Consider the following 14,638-nt stretch of genomic DNA (forward strand, 5'->3'; position numbering starts at 1 on the left):
ATTTCTCTTCTTTCTTGGATGGTGCTTTTACTGCATTAATTGTTAGTCCAGAGCATCTGATTGAACACAGTTCTTGCTCTGTACTCTTTTCTTTCTGTGCCAGTAAAAAAAGACACTTGTTCAGTGGTGGTAATATGAGGCACACTGAAAACCTACACATACAAAAAAGCAGAAGGTAATTCCTGTGTTAGGTCACTCAGCTGTCACTATGGAACTGGTCAATGAAACTTCTCACCACTGCCTAGGTGACTGTCAGACAAAATAAACCCAAAAAAGTAGTAAAAAAGCAAGAGTAACAAAAGACAGTCTCACCTCTTTGACACTTGCAGAAATTTTGCTGATTTCCATATCAGCTGGAATGGCAGAAATTAATAGGCTTCCACATGCTCCCTTTGCCTCCCCTGGAGGCTTTTGGTTGGGAGAAGGACCAAACTCATTCAGAGAAGCTCTGCACATCATTCTTTGTCTCAGGCTTAGGTTGCTAAGTTTTATCACAGAGTGGAAGGACCACAGAGCCTCATATTGCAACACAAAGGTCTGATGGCTGTTTGTTAAAAACTAGCAGTCTGTGTGTGGTTTTGGCTGAGTTGTGTGGGTTTAGGGTTTTTTTTGGTTGGTGGTGGTGGTGGTGGTGGTTGGGTGTTTTGTTTTTTTCCCCTTTCTCTTGTAAATGCTAAACATTTACAAGTCTAAGTATTTCTTAAAACAAGACCCTGAGTTTCGATCCCAATATGGCAGGTGAGGCTGTCCCCAGGCATGTTTAGGAGCCCTGCAACATAAAGGGTGAAGCCCTTTCTGTCTTGATACCTGTGAATGACGTGGCAGCCCGGCACACTTTGCAATAATTCTGTCACTTTGGGGCCTGCTCCCCTCACCAGTAATACTCGGAAACAGATCTCCCAGCCAACTCCTCCTGGCCTTCCCAGTCATCTTGTTGCTCACCACCTTTTCCTCTCTGGGTGCGATGCCACCTTCACAGCCACCCTGGCCTCATGGTGTCTTCACAGCCTAGTCTTTTTCCCCTTCCACTCCTGTCCCCATATGAACATTTTTTTCCAAAACCTCCTGCTTGGGAAATTTAGGGCATCATACTAATCTAACCCATTCTGTCCCTGCATCTCTTGAGCCATGTGCTCCCCTGTCAGATGACCTTCTGGTTCAGCACAAACTCAGCATTTTGGGGATGACTCCCTTAGCAGCCAGCTTTGGGAGATGTTTGCTGATGCTGGGACCAGAACATGTCTGAGACCACTGCACCATCTGAGGCACAGCATGGTGGGGAGATGGTGGCACACCATCCAGAAGTCCAGAAGTGGCCCTTTAGTGGTTAGAAGTAGAGCACAAGCCTTAAACCTTAAACCTCTCAAATACCTACTGTTCAGTACTTGTAGCTAACATTGAGTGCCTAGGAAGGCCAGTCATTTTTATGTGTTCACATTAACTCCATGGTTAACAGGCCCCAGTAGGTCCAGGAATGCTAAAGGTTCACCTGCATAGGTTTGGTCTTTACAGGTCAAAGGCAGTTCCCCATCTGAGGTCAGGAAAGACATGAAATAGGAGCTAATGGGTCTGAAATCACAGGACCTTAGCTGAAACACACTTATTCCAATCATCCTCCTCCACAAGGGCAGCAGCCATGCCTGGACATTGCCTTGTCCCTTCTAGCCATTAGCCTGCAGCCAAGTTACAGGGGAATTCAGATGTATTAGGCCAGGCTGATGAGTGTAAACTGTTTTTCCAGGGATGGTTTGGGCTTTGAAAAGGTTGGTTTTGCCCTTACCCTTGGATAGGAGGCTGCCTGTGAAAATCCATGCACAATCAGGCACAAGGAAAGCGACCTGCTCTGTGGTCAAGCAGAGAGAGATTTTTGTTAGGATCGTTATGGAATGGGGTTTTTTTATATTGTTTTCAGCAAAATCCCTGTCTGTTTAACTTATGCCATCACATGTTCATTTTCAGTTTCAGCATGAGGGGATATGAAAAATTGGAGTCAGACACTGGTTCAGTAATAGCATTCTGCCACAACAAACTGCTCGCCTTAACTTTTGTAAGAAAAACAAAGAAAAACCTCTTTTCAGTGTATTTTTTCCTAGACTGGGAAAAAAGTAACCTAGGAAACTTTTTTATATTTAGTATTTTCTAAGTTTCTATAAACCCACTCTCCATGTCGTCCCTTGTTTGCATTCAGGGACCATTTCTTTTCAAACCACTGCATTTTACTTCCATTCTTTCTTCTTTTTTTTTTTTTTTTAACAGAAAAAAATACAAATCAAAAACCACAGCATTATGATTAGTGGATAGGCAATCTCTTTCAATTACTAGAATATCAATACAGAAAGAAAAGAATTACAGGGTTGTTTTCTTTTTTTAATTTCTTGTGGCTGATGTACTGTATGGTATATGTTTACAGAACTCCTCTGGTCTGCCTTTGTGATGTTATCTAAATGAATGACAAAGTAGGTATGATGTGCCATTTGACAGTTTGCCTTAGCACTCTTGGGTTTCCTTCTTCTTTTTTGTATCTTTTATTTCCTAATTTTTTTTTTCAAAAAGTGCAGGCTGTATTCCAAAGCTGTATAAACACAACATTATCTTTCAATCCCCAGCAAGAGAAGTGTGCATGAGCCCTTCACCGAGAAGTGTACCTATACCAGTGTAGTATGAGACTTCAGTTATGCAAACAAAAACGTGCATGCCTAATTCTGCTGTGTGCAGACCTGTTTCAGTCAACAGGACTCCTCACAGGAAAAATATACTAGGAGTCTGCAAGATCAGGGCATGAATGATTGACGCAGAGTGTAGTTTGGCTGTTCCTTACATACCTATACAGATTTTATTCACTGCTGAGTTTGCCCAAGGTGGTGTAATTGGAGAGGCTAACTCTAAGCATTGTACCTCTACTGAGAAAACTACAAAACAAAATGGTGCTTAGCATCCGGTAGGATCATATCCTGAGCCAGTATGGCTATCACCCATGAGCAAACATTCAGAGGGGCTTCCCTGAGGGCTAATATATTAGTCCCCCGCCATTGTACCTAAGTTCACTACTGATTCTTCACACTCAAATTATTAAGATTCCACAGACTAAACTGAGCAAAAAGATAACATAGAGAGTTGCTAGAGAAATAAAAGGTTTACCTTTTAATTTAGTCAAACATCCAAATAGTGTACTTGGAAAGTAAGCGGGGATATAATAGAAAATGTAGTATTTTACATTTGTGTATTTTTTTAAGGAATAAATATTTTTGTAATGAGATATAAACCCCAAATGGGTATTGAGTTTTGGAATATCATCCTTCCCATGACATTGAGCCTTTCAACTTTTTCATACATTTATGACAATGCCCAAATTCTTGGGATCTTTTGTAGACCTAACCACATTTTTTTCCAGGAAGAAGGATCACAACACTTTTTAAGGAATCAATTTAGATGAGTAGAATCCAATATAACTGCTATAGACACAACTAAATAATTAAACATGTTACACAGAAAGAGGTGGACCTGCACCTTCTATAGCTAGAAAATTTCTTTACCTAGAAAGCCAACATAGTAGGCAATAGCTAACTACTTTCATCAGAGTGGTATGGCTAATAGGGGAAATACATGTTTTGTCATATTTTATCCAACGTTATATTTCAAAGTGCAAGAGATGCCACTGGAAAGAGTTGAACAAAATATTTTAGACGAGGTAGAGGATTTTCCCACATGCTGAGGCATGGATTCTTTATTTTTTCTAAATTCACTAAGTTTCAACCAGTTCTCGCTGTCTGTTGGAAAGTTTAGGATTTGCTCAGATTGTGTTTCTTGTGCCTTCTGAGCAGCAAGAGTAAACTTTAGTTCTGAGCTTAATAGTTGCAAACTATGACAATATCCAACAAAAATATAGACTGTAATTTTTGTACGTAAAAGAGTAAATTCTATCAAATGGCTGAATTCATTCAGTTTAGAATATAAATGGATTGTCATCTAGTCCAAAGAATATAAATCCAACTTGTAATATAAACTTCTATTGATTTAGCTTGTAAATAGTGGCAAGGGTGCATGAAGTTCTTTAAAATCTCCCACTCCTGTTTAAAATTAAACAATTATAAAACTGAGTCTTTTTCCTTGTGGGTTCAAAGAGTCTCACAAAATCTATAGCTTTTTACCTGTGATGGTTCCACTGAGGCTGTTCAGTGAATTAAGAATAGGCCACTATTCTTAAGGGCAAACTTGTGAAGAATTCTGAGCCTCTTCCTTCAGTTTGCAAAAGCTTCTCTTACTTTGCAGGGTTTTGCTGCTATTGTATTTCAAAGCTTTCCTGCAATTGTTTCCCAAATTCTTCTCAAGGTGGATTAAGGGGTTTGTTCTAAGAATTAATCTACTTCAGATATTGAATTTTAAAACCCTTAATTAATTTTTTAGAATTAGCTAAGTAACTGAAGCTCATCAGTTTTGGTATATTTATACATTTTTAACTTGCACTGATATGTTAGTGACTTGTACCAAAATTTAGGCCTTGCTTATCTATTCAGAGGGTCTGTTAGACCAAAAGATTTGCCCATGAGCATAAAATCAAGCAACCAAGTAGTCCTTTCTAATGGGATGACCCAGACAAGTAAAATTTAAGCACATGCACAAATGTGTATAGGGTCTGGTCTTTAAGCAATATGCTACAGGCAAGGCTTATGCTGCTTTAACTGTGTCTTCTTATTAGTTTAATTAGAATTTTAAATGGTGTTGTGAAACTGGTGCACTTTTCTGCAGAGGGTTTTAGAGCATGGTCTCCTTGCTGACTGTGTTTGAGGAGACAAACACCCTCCAAGAACTCTCAAAATCCCACTGCCTGGAGACGCAGGGGACAAAGGGGTAAACTTTACACCTCCACACAAACATAAGCGAAAAAGGCAGTGTAACTTTTATTACCAAATTTTTCTCTCTGCACATCTCTGCCCCAGACTCTGCCTGTCCCCTATCTCTGTGCTTGTTCTCATTCTGGACACTATGGCTCAACTTTTTCTTCATCCGTCTGCTTCTCTTTTTGTGGTCTCCTAGAAAAAAGAGGGGGAAGAAAGGAGAAACTGGACTTATAAAACTCACCCTAGGCCTGCTGGTGTCAGTTCTAAGAAATTATGGTATCTTGTCCTCACTATTTGGACATTTTCCTGTATTTTCCTAGATTCTTCAGACATTTTTGGTATTAGAGGAGCACTCTCCCTCTCTAATTAATCTGACATCCTGTGGGTTGCCCAAACAGCAAGTTCCATTAAAATCTCACTGTTTAGGTAAATCTGCTGTCTCTCTTACTATTTCTTTGGAACACACTATGCCCCTTGAAGTCATATGAGCCAGATGTGTCCAGGTACATAAAATATCAGCATCTAGAAAGCAGTTCTTACAGCAGCAGAAGGCAATCCACCCTGCTATATGTCAGGCTGCTATTAGCAGGGCAAAAAAGCCTGGAGAAAATGTGAACTTCCCCACAGACTGATCCAGCATGCAAAGGCATTCTCAGTAAAATTAGCTGCCAGGAATCTACTGGTATCCGTCCAAGATAATATGCCTGTTAAAGAGAGGCAAACTGCAAAATTAAGAAGGTTTTGTGCAACCATATGAAGTCCCAGTTGAACATGGTGCTTGAGCTACACTAACCTTAAGCACACACTTGAAGTGTAACACATACTTAGCACTGTGCAGGTTAGGAATAGCCTTGAGGATGTGTGAAGATCAGCCATTATTTATGATTAAGGTGCTTTACTGATGATGGTCTCAAATATTGTACCTGTTATTCCTGTTATTTTGCAAGGAACTACTTAGGGAAAGATACAAGAGAAATAATCAATCTGAAAGTTTTTCCTTTTCCACTGACCAACTAAATGTGACTGCAGCAAAGGTAGCCAAGAAGGAGCAAGTCAGGACAAATGCAAAGAACCCATTTATGAAGGTTTTATGCCCCTCCCAACTACATTCACTCCACCGGCAAAGAACAACTCTTTTTAGGGGTTCAAGAAAATGTTGTGTAAAATGCAGCTTTTATGGTGAATGTAGATTGTGGTTGAGATTTTTTTTAAGCTTTAGTCTCCCACTTTCTTTGTGAGCTAATGTAAATAAAATCCCATTTTGTTGGGGGAAAACTGCTGTGCTAACACTGGATTAGAATTGCTGGGGATAGCTGCTGTACTTTGTAACCTGAAGTGTACTTTTTTGACTGTTATGTTTTTTTCTTCAGATTAAAAAAATGAATACTAAAAAAAACCAAAATAAAAAAAAACAAGAACACTGCCAGCAACAGCCATGCTGTAACTGTGGCTTCTCTTTTTTTTTTCTCTGTACAGTATTACTAGTAAATAAATCTGCCTTTTCACTGCGCCTATTTCTGTGTCTTTTTACTGTGTTTCTCTCTACCTACCACTGTTCAAGATATGCTGTGATCTCAAGGACATACTGCACAGGAGCTGCCTCCCTCACTAAAAGAATTAAAGTACTAACTCCACAGTTGGGCTTTTTTTTTTTCCCTTTCCTCCACTGCTGTGCCCTGTTGCTGTTATTTTTATGAGATCCTTCATACATATTAGCTCATCGTACCTGTTACTGTCTCATTTCCTTTTTCCTTTTCTTCTCCTGTGATACTTTGCCAAGTATATTGTGGACCCTGTTGCTCTAGGATCACATGGCACATTTTCATATTTGCAGAAGAAAAAAAAGATTTGGTTTAGCTAGCAAGGCAGTATGTTCTGAGCAAACTTATTTCCTGACTGAGGGAAGTATTCCATACAGCATATATTATTTGTGAGAAAAGAACACTGAATTATTCAAGGACCAATAAATTAAACTTTGTGCAGTTTTCTTTCAGGGCTTATCACAGACAGTATCCTCTCTATATTGGGGCTGGAAGAACCTCACCATAGTCTGACTTGCAGGGGGAAAAAAAAAAAAAGAAAAAAACCTCAAGTAGTTTTTTTTCCCCTGAAATGCTGTGTTTATCTGAGGTTAGAACTATGATAGGATAGATAACATACCTAGACATCACACGCCTCCTTCTTGGAAAATTAAAAATTCATCTTAAACTCTGACATTTAAGAAATGCACCACAAATTGCCCATTGCTACACAAGTACCCACCCTCTGCTCCTATCACCCAGAAGCCATACAGATAAAATGTATATGCACACAGACACACAGAGACCTTTACACTATGGTACTTTTTAGCATCACAGAAGGGAAAATGGCCCTGCATTTCTGCTTTATAATTTAATCCTGAAGGTTTTGCAGTAGGTGGGGCTTCAAACTGGTTTTTTTCCTACTTGTGTTCACTGACAGGAAGTCAATTTGGCCGTCCAAGAAGACTCTGTGAAAATTGGGAGAACTGCCATAGTTCTGTCATCAAAGGTCTAGAATTGATTCAGCTGAGAGAAATTATTATAATTGCTTCAATCTCTTTGATTTTGCAAATACCTTCCTAATTCAGACTGTGTGCCAACATGGCAAAAGGAGAGATCATGAACTTGAGTTAGCAGTAGTATCTGTGAGAAGACCATGAATTGACAAGTGCATTATCATGTGCAACTAACTTAGTGCTTGGACTCTTGGATATATTAGGTACATATTCCATCTCTTACTGCATAGCATGGCCTGTGACATACTCTTATTTTCATTCCACCTCACTTTATTCCATAGCCATGAGAAGATTTTCAGCTGATATCCTCTGCTATACAAAACTGAGTCATCCAAGTAAACACCAAAACCAGACTAGATAATTTTAATATTGCTGCTGTTACTAAGGTTTCAGAAACAAGGTATTTCCATGCATTTCCCCTTTTAAAATTTCTAAGAAAAAAAAAAAAAGGGGGGGATTGGAATATTTTTAATAAAATATTTAGCAGCTGGTCAGATAGCACAACAGTCCCCTGAAGCACGTCTGGAGTAGTTCTGTGGAGGTCAGTGACTTCACAGAGTAAGGGCATATTCAGCATGTAGGAGGCCTCCCAGGTTTTGTTTCTTTTTCATTTATTTTAATAGCTCTGTATCCTTCTGGTAAGAGGTGCTTACTCTCAGAGTTCACTCAAGCAACTTCAGTAATTCGGTGGGTGGGGGGAAGGAAATGGAATAGCACATTTTCAGAGACCCCCTTATTTTTCTGCAAGACCCTCACAACCTGCCCTTAATGCCTCAAAACTTGTACCAGCTCTGCAACAATTATTACTTCACACTATGATATTTTCAAGGTGACATGAAGAAAGGTTTAAGGCTAGCAACTGTAAGAATGAATAATAAAAAGGGACAAGAAGTTAATAACAGTTTTTGCTGTTCCAAGACCCCCATTTGCAGTTCTCATATGCTGCTCAGATGTCCATTGCACTGTGCACAGTATCAAATGAATTTGCTGTAACTGCTTAGGGGAGATCCTGGCTGGTCTCTGGAGCAGTTTGCAGAACCAGAGCATTTTGCACAGCATCCTCCACATTTACCTGTGATAGAAAAAACTACCTGCTTTATTGTCACAAGAGTCTAGTTGACACTGATCACCTGCTCAGATGAGACAAGGATACTTATATAGAAACAGAGTCTGCTACATCAGACTTGGAGGAGGGCACTTCCTAAAATATAACTCAAAATAAGAATTAAGAGAAAAATTAGCTGGCTGAGAGAGAGATTGGGTCACTCCGAATATGGGGCAGGGAGGAGTTGTGTTGGTGCGCAGACACTGGCATGCAAACCGAGGAACTTGGTTGCCACAGAAAGAAGGGAATTTGCTCCTGTCTTTTATACACAGCAGTTCTTCCTGGTGTAAGGAAGCGAGGTCTCTGGACTCACTGAGCACTAATAAAGATGCTGGCTCAGGTCTTGGGAAACATCATTTCCAATTGCTGTTCTGAGCAGTTCAGCATGACCTCACAAAAAGTCTCTCATCTGCAGATCTACAAAGGTATGTAGAGACAACATCATCCACTTGATTTAGATGGGAATTGCAGGTACCTAAAATCCTCTATGAGCCTGACGTTTTTCACATTTTACATCTGTAATTTACAATATTTAGCACTATCCTGCCTTGTGCAGCTGTGGTGATGTGGCTTTGGTGTCTGTCACAAGACTACAGGAATGTGGGGCATGCTGTGGGTACACAAAAACATAAAATGTCTTCTTACTGCTACAGTTTTGGAGTGGTTCTGCCTGTAACAGCATTGCCAAACCAGAAAAAAATATAGGCTGTATTGCAATCAAACCCAGCCAATTACAGCAGTCAAGCATTTGCTGGGAATGATTGGTTTGCCATGAATTATGAGAAAAAGGATAGAACTGTAGCACATTTGGTGGCTTGTAGGTAGGAAAACAAACGGAAAAGAATAGGTGGAGGGAAAAAAGGAGACATGCAAAATGGGTCACTTTCTCAGGCACGACAAATCAGTTCAGCTTCCTTTTTGAGTATTTCCACTGTATGTAATGCATCACTGGCTACAGAATCCCTCTGGCTATGGATAAGTCTGCTCCAGCAATGGCAGCAATATGGTAGCTCTTGTGGGCAGGGGGGAGTCAGTTGAGCTACTCAGCCCTGTTCTAAAAGAGGTTATCTATTCACTGAAGCATAACCCTGTGCTAAAATGACTGTACAGTGGTTACCTCTAGACTTCATTTCATTGTGGTTTGTGAGCATTCTGTGGCTTAAAATGAAGGGTATTGCTTAGTACCATCAGGTTTTGATCATTTTATTTCACTGGAGTGTAGTAGACATATCATTTATTTTAAAGCAAATGAGATTACTTAGCCCTGGCAATTTTTAAAGTAGATTGTTGCTGCTCAGTTTTTGTAGCATTGTAAGATGTTTCTTCTTAACATGCTATGCTAAGTTATAGAAGCATCTTTATTGCTTCAGAAATAAGGGTTTATAAACAAAGGTGGGGTGCTTCCTTCTGTTGACCAACTTAGGCAATTTTACATTGTTTATGGTTAAGTTACTGCTGAGATGGGGTAAAGTGATGAATCTGTTAAATACCACATGCAGTTGCACACTGAGAACAGGGCTGACATCTGGAAATTCTCCACTGCTGCTGTACAGTCTGCTTTTTTTTTTTTTTTACAGAAGCTGGAGGTCACCAAGGGGTTAGTAAATTGGGAGAGTTAACTAAGATAGATATTACCCTAGGATGAAAACAGCCCTTAACTTTACAGGAGACAAGTAATTTCTATTTTTGCTTCTACAACTTAGGCTGGAATTCTAGTGCTTTTTGGGATCTTTTTTGAATCTCCAGCTCAGGGAGTCAAACAATTTGAGGTGAGTCTTTGCTGTAATTTAAAAAACAAAACAAAACAAAACCACAAACAAACAAACAAACAAAAAGACCCAAAAAAAACCTCACAAAAAAAAAAAAAAAGAAACAGTATTTCCTGGGATTCCTATCTAAGGATGAAAACTGGAAAATATTTGTTCTAGCTAAATGTACAAGTCCTGCAGGTCTGTGGTACTCTATTTTCTGGGCCCTTTTTGTAGCATTTATGAGACAACAAAAAATATTCTTAAGAGCAATTGAATACAATGAGGAATTGAGACTATGACAAGTGGAGAAACTATTGAAATATTATACATTGTTTAGTTTCTTCACTGATTTTATACATGAGGATTTTGAGTTCACAGAGCTAGAAATACTGAGATTAATTTATTGATGTGTCTTCACAATGTGCCAGACATTTGCTAAATATGAACAAATCCAGGACCTGTCATGGAGGCTGTTACCTGCCTGTTTCCATTTTCTTCACACATTACAAGTCCAACAGAGGAAACATTGGGGCTTAAAGCTTTAAACAATTAACAGTTAAGAGTATTTAAAAGTTCTAATTGAAAGTGAAAATAAAAGGAAACTAGTTCTTCTCTCATCCAGCACCAAAAAGAGTCCTCCTCTAATTCATAGACTAAAAGGAATTAAACTCAGTTTGATGTAAAAGGACAGCTCTCACAATTTAACAGCTGCAAATATTAGCAGCAGGGCAAACAAGTCCCTTAGAAGAAAGTCCACATGTGATTTCTGGGTGAGAACCTTACTCTAAGCCCAGCCAGTGAACTCAGATTGCCTGTGTGGGAAGTCAAAGCAGACTTTTGTCACAAAGCACTAGAAGTAAAGTATTGAAATTAGTTTGGAAAACCCTTTCTGGTGCAATGATATTTTTAAAGCTATATTCCTGACTGCCATAGAGGTTGAAAGATGTAAATAACCAGTACCAGAAAGCAAAATTCAGGGAGGGGAACAGAGGCTTTGATTGCATACCCAGCTAACTCTGAAGAAGTGCACTATCTGTCACCATCAGCCCCTGAGAAGCAACTGGTTTTTCTTATGAAGAAAATAAGTGGCACAAAATCACAGTGTTTTCACAAAGAGCTCTGCTGTGTGCAGAATTTCAAAATGCAAATCTCTTTACAGCAGCAAAGTGAGGCTGACCCTGCAGCTACACTGCCTGGGGTTTCTGGCGTATTCCAATATTACCCACTATAAAAGCACATGACACACTTCCTGAGTTACAGCCTTAATTTTCATCTTAAGTGTTTAGTCATTTTCAATTATGTACAATTATGTTAAGAAAAGTTTGGCCAGAAGAGTTTACAGAAAAGCTAATAAGCTTTTTCAATAGCAAGCAATCAGATGAGTGTGTTACTGTGATACAGTTGCTGAAAGCCATGCTGTTCAAATAGGTAAGAAAAAAAATGTCCAGTAGGAAATCAAATAAATTACTTTTAGAGAACAGACCTGTAAAAGATATGTTGGAGAAAAATTTAACTCTTCTACTACTCTTTGAATCCCCACAAATGCTTTTTGTCGTAACAGAAAAGAACTAGCCATGCACTTGAATTTAATAACATAGGTGGCCCAATTTTTTTCCATGGATCTGCCATGGATCCATGGACCACCTCATTTCATTAGAGACTTCATCACAAAACCTCAGATAACTGGACACAACAGAAGATATGAGCCATCTTGTAAAGAAAACACCTTTTTTGGAGAGCAGGATTGTTAAATAGTGCCAGGCAGGAGAGCGAGATAAATATGAAATAGGTTCAAGTTGAAAGAGAGGGAATTTAGGTTATGTATACTAGAAGAAATTCTTTACTGTGAGGATGGTGAGGCACTGGAACAGCTTTCCCAGAGACAAGTTGTGGATGCCTAGTCCCAATCAGAGTTCCAAGTAAGGCTGGATGGGGCTTTGAGAAACCAGATCTAGCTGGGGTCTCCCCTGCCCATGGCAGGGGAGTTGGAACTAAATAACCTTTAAGGTTCTTTCCCACCCAAACTGCTCCATGGAATGCAATTAAATGCCTTAAATGAACTGATCTGTGTCAACCTGCAGTGATGAAGTCTTGCCTTCTGTGTAACTAACCCCCTTTTCTTCTAAGACCTCAATTTTGCAGAAATATCTTCTTGATTCTCTACTGCTAATGGGCGTGGAAGCCCAGCACATATGGCACCTACAAAGAAGATGGTGCTGAGCAGACAACAAAAGGAGGCAGAAACTTGTTATGTGGCGTTCTGTTTTAAAGACACTGAGAACACTGTCAGCATTGGAGCAGAATAAATAATGCTGTTTCGTTTCAGTGGTGAAAGCTAACAAATAAAAGTAGATTAAAAGGGGATTCTACCAGGCTGATCCCAAAGTGAAACTTTGTTAATTGACCAGTTGTTAAAAAAAACACAGTTCGAAGGGATAACAAAAAAAAAGTCACAATATCCCAAATGGAGTAAAATTATTGCTATGACATTACCAGGACATTCCCTTCAATTTTTCTACTCAAAATTATTATTAGTGATTTTAATTATTATTAGGGAATTCTACGTGATCTTGTTCTTTTAGACCTCTATTTTTTTCCCAGAAACTTTGCTGTTCAGCATCAAAGGGAAAATTCCCTTGGCTTCAACCAGCACAGCACTTCTACATGAAGCCTGTGGGGCTGACATTACAATTTCAAGTCAAGTGTGTCTAATAAGGAAGCTAGCTATGGGCAAGAGACCCACAGCTGCATATTGTCAGTACTGGACATTGCTCCTTTTCCTGCTGACTGTGGCTAGCTCTCTGATTTTTCCTTCTCTCCTGACTGCTGCCTTTTTCCCCTCAGCTGCCTGCATATTTGCACAGCACTCATTTGAGCACTGATGTACCACATGGATGTCTCTGAAGCAGAGACCCAGTTTGATGCCGCCGTCAGAAAGGAAGACTCTGGTCTAACATGCATTGTCATGCATATAAGGACTAGCACACCTGCTCGACAGGTGCTGAAGTTTGTGAAGAAACTTTTCTCCAGAAGTTTGTTTCCAAGAACAAAGATGGGCAGTGATTGCTTTTCCTGGACTCATCATCCCCTGTACACAAATCTTCCAGTGTCATGTGCATTTTGAAACCCTTAGACAATACTGATGTTTGTAGGACTTACATCCAGATATAATATCTGACCCCAAAACAAATCTTCCCTTTCTCACTTTCACTACGTAATGTAAGCAAAACTTAAATCAGGTAGTGAAGGTTGAGGCAAGAATATAACATGCCAGAAAGATCTTATGAAAGATCTTAGTGAAAAAATGTCTTGTAGACCTCTAGCCCTTCAGAGAGGTCTCACAACTGGGAAGCAGTAAGCAGTAAAACACAACCTTGAAGCCAGAAGCTCTGCAAATCTGGTCACTGTTCAAAGACATGGTCTCTGCATTCCTTACTCAAGTCACCTGAGCTCTCTCCCTCAGCCTTTCTGCTGTCTAATTTTTCAGGTGGAGACCCTATTCTTCTTAAGACAGCAATGTGAGCATTAATTAGTGATTATAGGGACTATCTCCATCAGGCTGTACAGCAGTTTTGGTGGCTTCTGCCTGTTTCAGTAGAATAATTAATACTAATTATAACAGAGTCACCAAGAGAGTTGCTAACTTCATTTGGTTAATTTTGTCCTTAAAAAGAAATCCTCTCTTGAATAAAATCTGTGTGTTTTGGTAAAGTGGCACTCCGTCCATATAATCACATGGTGTTTTTTAAGTGTCAATATTACTCCAAACTAATTCAGGGCCCTTGTGTATGAAGAGGATAGATTGAAGAATTGCCCCTGGCACAGTCAGGGAACGGGATTCCCTCTCCATTGAAGCAAAGTGACATCACTATTCTCAAGCAGGTGGTCAGATGAGTGAGTTTTTTGTAGTTCAACATATATTCCCACTCTGACTCTTGAAGTAAGAGTCAGGCAAAGACAGACAAGTGTCTAGCTGGGCAAGCTATGACAGCTCTCCCAGCTCATCTGAGTTGAAGGGAAGTGAATCAAAGAGAAAAGAGACTTCTGGTGCAAGGGAGTCCTGTGAGAAGAAAACAAGAGGAATACTTGCAGGTTTTCCCAGTCTGAGGAGATATAGAGAAGCACCAGGCAGCACAATAAATTGCAGGTGGACAAAATATCAGTTCTTCACAGCACTCATGCTGAACATGAGGTTTAGGCTCCAGCCTGCTTAGCTAGAGCACCAGGGAGTCTTCATATCAGTTACAAGTCAGTGTCTTTATTTCCTGGAAGCAACCAACATGTCACCTAGTCTACAGTAAATAAAAACTCAACAGGCAAAAGTAAAATTGGGGAGCACACATAAAAGCTCACTTTTGATAGTTTTTTGAGGTTTACTGCAGCCCACTGCAAGTGTTCCAAGTCAGAA

The 14,638-nt window shown here is 39.6% G+C and overlaps 1 protein-coding gene across 3 annotated transcripts in view; it reads left to right on the plus strand.

Annotated features, from left to right (window-relative positions):
- The window catches only part of PALM2AKAP2 (PALM2 and AKAP2 fusion), a 270,078-nt gene that overhangs the window by 131,237 nt on the left and 124,203 nt on the right, over positions 1-14,638 (plus strand). The window lies entirely within an intron of this gene.

The sequence above is a fragment of the Motacilla alba genome, chromosome Z (genome assembly GCF_015832195.1).
Source record: "Motacilla alba alba isolate MOTALB_02 chromosome Z, Motacilla_alba_V1.0_pri, whole genome shotgun sequence".
NCBI classification, from domain to species: Eukaryota; Metazoa; Chordata; class Aves; order Passeriformes; family Motacillidae; genus Motacilla; species Motacilla alba.